This window comes from Triticum dicoccoides, chromosome 5B, assembly GCF_002162155.2.
Source record: "Triticum dicoccoides isolate Atlit2015 ecotype Zavitan chromosome 5B, WEW_v2.0, whole genome shotgun sequence".
Taxonomy (NCBI): Eukaryota; Viridiplantae; Streptophyta; class Magnoliopsida; order Poales; family Poaceae; genus Triticum; species Triticum dicoccoides.
In genome coordinates, this window is record NC_041389.1 from 633,074,827 (window position 1) to 633,082,843 (window position 8,017).

The window sequence follows — 8,017 nt, forward strand, 5'->3', positions numbered from 1 at the left end:
GACGCCTCCTCGCCTCGCGCTGGACTGCCTCATCCCCGCCTCTCCATAGTTGGTCGACCCTGATCCTCGCCCCCCCCGCATCCCTCCATCGCCGGTGAGGCCCTCGGCCTCCTCCTCCCTCTTTTCATCCTGTCGTCACGCACTGTACCGCACCCACGCGTCGTGCCCGCCCGATGCCGCGCTTCCCGCACACGCGCTTGCCACTGTGGTCTGCTGCTGCTCCGCCGCCGCCCTGCGCGCCCTCCTGCTCCCTGCGCCCCGCTTCCGCCCCACCTCTCCTTCAATGCCGCCCGCCGGCGCCACGCCACCACCGGCGTCCGCCTTCCCCAGTCACCGCGTCGCGCGGCTCCGAATCGTGGTTGTTGCCGTCGCCCTCCCGGTGGCCTCGAGCGCACACGCGGGCGCCCATGCCCGTTCACCCTGTTAACCGCCCCGGTCGGCCTCAGCTACCGACCAGTGGGGCCTGCCCCTGTAAATAAAAAATGATAAAAAATATGTTAATTAATAAATTAATTAGTTAATTAATTAACTAAAAGGTAATTAACTTAATTAAAATGATTTAATTAAACTAATTACTTAGTTAGCCTAACTAATCCATAATTAGTTGAATGAGTGCATGACAGGGGGGTCCCACCCCTGTTGAGCACTCAAACGTTGACTGGTCAACTGGATCCCCGGGCCCACATGTCATCCTCTGTGTACACTTCTGTGTACACAGAGCTGGGTACACGTAGCAATTCGTTATTTATTTTCGAATTAAATTAAATTCCAAAACAATGTTTAAATCTTTGAAAAATCATAATAAATGAACCGTAGCTCGGATCAAAAAGCTTTATACATGAAAGTTACTCAGAACGACGAGCCGAATCCGAATACGCAGTCCGTTCGTCCGCCGCACACCCCTAGCATAGCAAACATTGAACTTTTCCCCTCTGGTTCATCTGTGTGACAGACGTCCGGAACCGGGAAAAATTTCCTGGATGTTTCCCCCCTTCGCCATTATCGCCTAGCACCGCGTACGAACACCTCTAGCCCAAATTATTGTCTTGTTATGCTTATGTTTGCGTGTATTTACTGTTTCTTCCCCCTCTTCTCTCCGGTAGACCCTGATACCACTGCTGATGCCACTGTGATCGATTACATCACCGACAACACTCTTCCCTTTCAGCAGAGCTTCCAGGCAAGCCCCCCTTTGATCATCCCGATATCGCCCATTCCATTCTCTCATGCTTGCATTAGATTTTTCTACTGTAAATGATTGCTCCTATTCTAATGCATAGCCTGCTTTTGTAACCTGCTATTGTACCTTACCTGCTTACCCTAAACTTCTTAGTATAGGTTGGTTAGTGATCCATCAGTGACCCCCACCTTGTCCTTGTTGCCCCTGCTTCATCATCGACACCTTGATTAACATGATTGACGACCAGAGCCCGACACCTCACATCACATCACGCCCCTTTTGATGCTCGACTCTGCAGAGTTACCATCGAGTGCTGAGGGTGGAACCTCATAAATCACTTCTGATGAGATCTCTATAGTGTAGCTATTCGGTCGTGGTCAATGAGGGTGGTTCCTCTTTGACCATTCCCGATACAGCTATCGTGCAACACCTCAAGTGTGGACCTCGAGGGTGGATCCTCTTACGTTCACCTTGATGATTACATCAAGTGGAATCCTCCGTGGGTGATTCCTCGGGTTTTTCCCTTGATGTTTGGACACACGGTTACCTTGACTTTACTTGAGACCATTGTTGAAGTCGGGTCGGTCCTGAGGGGTACCCGCGAGTTGATGTGAAAGTTGGGCAGGCCCGTAGAGCACCCACGAGTTTTCTACGTGGCACGGCCGGGCATTCTGGGCCCTTGCCGTAAGTCCACGAGACGGGGCGACAGGGTCACATTATCGTGAGTCTCTGCTTGTTTCCGTGAGCCCCCCAATGCACTAACAGGTTTGGGTATTTGTTCTGAGTTGGCCTCTGGCCTTCACGCACTAACCACCATGCGAGAATAGTTATGGGCCTCGACGTCGTAGTATCAGCCGAAGCTTTGTCAGACATCCAGTTCAGCAATGTGGCACGGTCGGATCGTGGTGGCTATTCGAGGTGGTGCTGGTATTCACCCTGCACGCAACAACCCAGAGTGCTGCGCGTGATGGGCCCAAGACCCCGGAGTGCTTAGGATGTTGACCGGCGGGGACCTCTCCGCTGAGCCTAGGTAGGCCTGTGACGTGTTGATCTTCCGAGGCTGGGCATTGACCCCAGAAAGGTGTGTCCGACCAGAGTGATCGAGCGTGTTGGGTAACGTGGTGCACCCCTGTAGGGAAGATATATATTCGAATACCATGTCCACAATAATGGACGTTCAGACTTTTATCTTGATCTTATATAACTAGAAATGGATACTTGAGATATGAGATGGATGTGTGGCTCCGAGATTGCTTTCCCGCAGGGAGTCGGGGAAGGATCTCTGGGTGTTGATGTTACAACATGATTGTTAAATATTAAAATGCTACTCTTTACTCTTCTACATGCTGCAAGATGTCCGGAGCTGCTTGAAGATGCTAGTCTTTGATAGGCTAGGCCTTCCCCCTCTATTCTGGCATTCTGCAGTTCAGTCCACAGATACAACCCTTCCATTTGATACTAATGCATACTTAGTATAGATCTGATGCTTGCGAGTACTTTGGATGAGTACTCACGGTTGCTTTGCTACCCCCTTTCCCCCCTTCTTTCTTCTTTCTGGTTGTTGCAACCAGATGGTGGATCCCTCGAGCCAGATGCCACCGCCGATGGATGCTGCTACATGAAGATTGACGACGACCAGGAGTAGTTAGAAGGTCCCAGGCAGGAGGCCTTGCCTCTTCGATTGTTGTTGCTTTTGTGCTAGCCTTCTTAAGGCATCCTACTAACAACATGTGTTTGGCTCTATATATGTATATGTAAGTCTTTAATGACTACTGCTTTGTACATACTGCGCCTTTGCTCATTGTTCAAGTTACATCATGAATGACTCCATACACCTGCTCCATCCCTTGTTAAGTTGCTTCTTGATGTTTTAGCAGGATGGCTAACGATCCTCCACCTCCACCCTATATTGTCGCAATGATGCAACAGTTTGAGCTGAATCGTCAGTTTATGACTGGAGTAATGGCCCAGCTTCTGAACCTGAATGCTCATCAACATCCTGCCCCAATAACACTGCAAGAATTCGTGTGCCTCAACCCGTCCATTTTCCGCATCTCCACTAATCCTATGGATGCTGATGATTGGCTCCGTGACATCATGTTTGAGATGGAGTCAGCTAATGTTGCCCCTGCTAGTTACGTCACCTTTGCAACATTCCACCTGAAAGGTCCAACTGCTCAATGGTGGGAAAGCCACAGGGGTATGCTGCCTTCCGTGCACGACACATTCCTCAAGGACTGATGGACCAGAAGAAGGAGTTCCGCAAACTCTCACAAGGCTCAGTGACTGTGGATGAATATCAGAGGAAATTCCTTGAATTATCTCGCTATGCTGCGGATGACGTCTGCACGGATGCTCGCAAGCAGGATAAATTTCGTGAAGGACTGCATCCCGATATAAAGCTCGCACTTGTTGCTCATGATTGTGCAGACTTTGTGACACTTGTCAGCCAAGCTTTCCGAACTGAAACTGGTCTTACTGAGTACCAGGAGTCGCTCAAGCATACCCGCAATGTTGGCCCATCCTCGAGTCAGCCTGCTCTGAAACGTCGAGTCTAGATCCCACACAATTTTCATCATTGACCTGCTCCAACACCAAGGCCATCTTATGTTGCACCTCGTCTGCCTCCACCGCCGAGACAACTAATGATTCAGGGTGGACAGCCAGGACACCTTACCCTCGATTGTCACCAGGGTCAGCCGCAGAATGCATCATGTCCTTCTGTTGGTCGTAAGAAGAGCGACCGACATTGTCATCCCAGAAGTGGTAGTGCCAGGACGCCTGCAATGACTTGTGGTCAAGTCACCCATGTCAAGATTGAAGAAACTCACAAGTCCCCAAAAATCGTGATGGGTACCCTTCGCGTTAATTTAGTGCCAGCTTCTGTTCTCTTTGATTCAGGAGCATCGCATTCCTTCGTGTCCCCACAATTTGCTCGGCTGGTTGGGTTGGATATGGAAAATTTGCCCAGTCCTTTAGTGATTCAATCTCCGGGATCCAAGTGGCAAACCACAATGTTATGCCCTCACAACCAAATCGAGATTGGAGGTCTACTTTTTCTGACTTCTCTCATTGTACTCGGACCGTCTAACATAGACATCATTCTTGGTATGGACTGGTTGACAGCCCATAGTGCTAAGATTGACTATGCTACCAAGACAGTCCAGCTCACTCATCCTTCTGGCCAGACAGTCCAATACTCAGCCCGAACAACTCAGGATGCCAAGAATCAGATATATGTTCTGAATGCATTGAATGCTTCACCTCTTGAGGGAATAGAGAACATTCCAGTCATTCATGATTTGAATATGTCTTTCCAGAAGAACTTCTAGGAATACCCCCTGCTAGAGCTGTTGAATTCGTCATAGACTTGAAACCGGGCACAACTCCTATTGCCAAGCGACCCTACAAGATGCCGCCACATGAGCTCCTTGAACTTAAGGAGGAAATCGACAAATCTCTTCACAAGGGTTTCATTCGTCCAAGTTCATCTGCTTGGGAAGCACCTTCTCTCTTTGTCAAGAAGAAGGATGGTACGAATCGTTTGGTCCAAGATTACCGACCTATCAACCAGGCAACAATTTAAAACAAGTATCTGCTTCCCAGAATCAATGATCTGTATGACCAACTTGCTGGTTCCTCAGTATTCTCTAAACTTGATTTGAGGTTGGGTTACCACCAGATCCGGGTTCGTGAAGAAGATATTCCCAAGACCGCCTTCGTTACTCCCTATGGTTCATACGAGTACACCGTCATGTCCTTCAGCTTGACCAATGCTTCAACAACTTTCTCTTGTCTGATGAACTATATATTCATGGAATACCTCGACAAGTTTGTCATGGTTTATCTGGATGATATCCTTGTATACTCCAAGAACAAAGAAGAACATTCTAAACACCTTCGACTTGTTCTGGAAAAGCTTCGAGAACATCAACTCTATGCAAAGTATTCTAAATATGAATTTTGGCTTCCTGAAGTGACCTACCTTGGGCATGTCATCTCCAAGGATGGTATTGCCGTCAACCTCGAGCGAGTTCAGGCTATTCTCAATTGGACTCCTCCGAAGAATGTCAAGCAGGTCAGAATTTTTCTCGGACTCGCCAGCTATTGCTGTCGATTTGTCGAGAACTTCTCCAAGATTGCCAAGCCCCTGACTGGTCTCCTTCACAAGGGCGTCAAGTTTGATTGGACAAAAAAGTGTTAGGAAAGTTTCCTGGAACTCAAAGACAAGCTGACTTCTGCCCCAGTGCTTGCTCCACCTGATACTAAGAAAAACTTCGTCATTTATTGCGATGCTTCACGTCAAGGATTAGACGGTGTCCTAATGCAAGAGCGCAGAGTGATTGCTTATGCTTCTCAACAATTGCGCTCTCATGAAGAGAACTACCCAGTTCATGACCTCGGGCTTGCTACTGTCATACATGCACTGAAACAGTGGCAACATTACCTTCTTGGTAATCATTGTGAGATCTTCACCGACCACCAAAGTCTGAAGTATCTGTTTACCCAGCCAGACCTGAAAGTTCGTCAGCAGAGATGGATGGAGACCATAACAGACTTTGACTTGGGCATTTGTTATACACCAGGCAAGGCTAATGTAATGGCTTATGCTTTGAGCCGCAAGTCATATTGCAATCACCTCGAGGTTCGAAAAGTCCAGCCCTCGCTTGTTGAAGAATTCAGGAAGTTGAACCTCCATATTGTTCCTCCTGGTGCACTCGCACCCCCTCCTCCAGAATTCCGCAAGATGAACCTCCACGTTGTTCCCCAGGGTTCCCTCAATACCCTGGCTGTCAAACCAGATCTGTTGGACTCCATCAAGAGAATGCAAGGATACGACTCTCAAGTTGAGAAGATTAAAAGCTACCTCGCAAAAGGAAAGCCCTCATTCTTCACTGTTGCTGATGATGGCACTTTGTACTTCAAAGGCCGCCTAGTGGTGCCGTGTAAGGAGAAAAACCTGGATATGACTAAGGAAGTTATGAAAGAAGCTCATGATACGCCTTTGTCCATTCATCCCGGTAGCACCAAGATGTACCAAGACATTCGACAGAGATTCTGGTGGTCTAATATGAAGCAAGACATTGCTCGCTATGTTGCTGAATGTGACATTTGCCATCGTATCAAAGCAGAACATCAAAGGCCTGCTGGAACTCTGCAACCTATCTCTATTCCTGAATGGAAATGGGACCATGTTGAAATGGACTTCGTCACTGGTTTTCCCAAGTCACAGAAAGGTAATGATGCTATTCTTATCGTCATTGACCAACTTTCCAAGGTTGCACACTTTCTGGCCGTCAAAGAAATGATCACTCCTAGTCAGCTGGCAACTCTCTATATGTCCAGAATTGTTTCACTTCACGGTATTCCGCTGGTAATCAGCTCAGACTGTGGCATCTTATTCACTTCAAGATTTTGGGCAAGTTTCCAAGAAGCTATGGGAACTCATTTGTCATTCAGCACCGCTTTTCACCCTCAGTCTCAGAGACAAGTGGAACACGTCAACCAAGTTCTCGAAGACATGCTTCGAGCTTGTATTATTTCCTTCGGCAAGAAATGGGAGGAATCTCTCCCGTATGCTGAGTTCTCCTACAACAATAGCTATCAAGCTAGTCTGAAGATGTCCCCCTTCAAAGTGTTATATGGATGAAAGTGTCAAACCCCTCTGAACTGGTCAGAAACTGGGGAACGTCCACTCTTCGGCCCAGATATTATCCAACGCGCCGAAGAACAAGTCCGCGTCAATCCCGAGAATCTCAAGACTGCTCAGTCACGTCAAAAGAGTCAGTATGACCGTCATCATAAGGACATGGTCTAACAAGCTGGCGAAAAGGCTTATCTTAGAGTCACACCAATGAAGGGTTCTCACTGCTTTGGTATCAAGGGCAAGCTAGCTCCTTGCTATATTGGTCCATTCACTATTCTCGAAAGGCGTGGAAAAGTGGCATACCGGTTGGAGCTTCCGTCGAACCTTTCTCAGGTTCACGATGTGTTCCACGTGTCACAACTCCGCCGCTGCTTCAAGTACCCAATCCGAGCAGTGGATCATGAAGTGCTCGAGTTGCAACAGGACCTCTCCTATAAAGAGCATCCGGTCCGCATACTCGACCAAGCTGAACGCCGCACACGTTAGAAGGCGATCAAGTTCCTTAAGGTCCAGTGATCGCATTACTCTGAAGACGAAGCCACTTGGGAACGCGAGAATCTCTTCGTGAAGAATACCCCGCTTTATTTCCTTCTACCTCCTAAATCTTGGGACGGGATTTCTTGTAGTGGAGGAGAATTGTAATGCTCGGATAATTATGCAACAGTAATAATCACGCTAATGGTGCCATGTCATCGAGATTTACTGTGGTTAAGTTCACGTTGTTTTGAAGTCGGTTCCGTTTTCATATTTAAAATGAGTAAAAAAAGAAAGAAAGGCAAAAGTAAGTAAAATAAAAGGAGAAGGCAACCCAAAAAAACAGAAAAGAAGAACCTCCTCGGGCCTCGGCCCACTCCCACTGGCCAGCCCACTAAACGCGGCCCACTCCCCCGCTTCCCTGGCCTATTAGGCCACCTCCAATCCCCGAGCCCTAACCATCTCCCGATCCCCACTCCTCCCCATTCGCTCCTCTCCCCCCATCCCACGTCCCGATCTGGATCGGGGGAGCTGGCCCCCGATCCTGGTAAACGCGCCGCCCCGCCCCCCTCGATGCTGGCGCCCACCCCGGCGACGCATGACTCCGTCAACACCGCCTCCTCATCGCCTCGCGCTGGTCTGCCTTATCCCCGCCTCTCCATTGCCGGCCGACCCCGATCCTTGCCCCCCCGCCTCCCTCCATCGCTGGTGAGGCC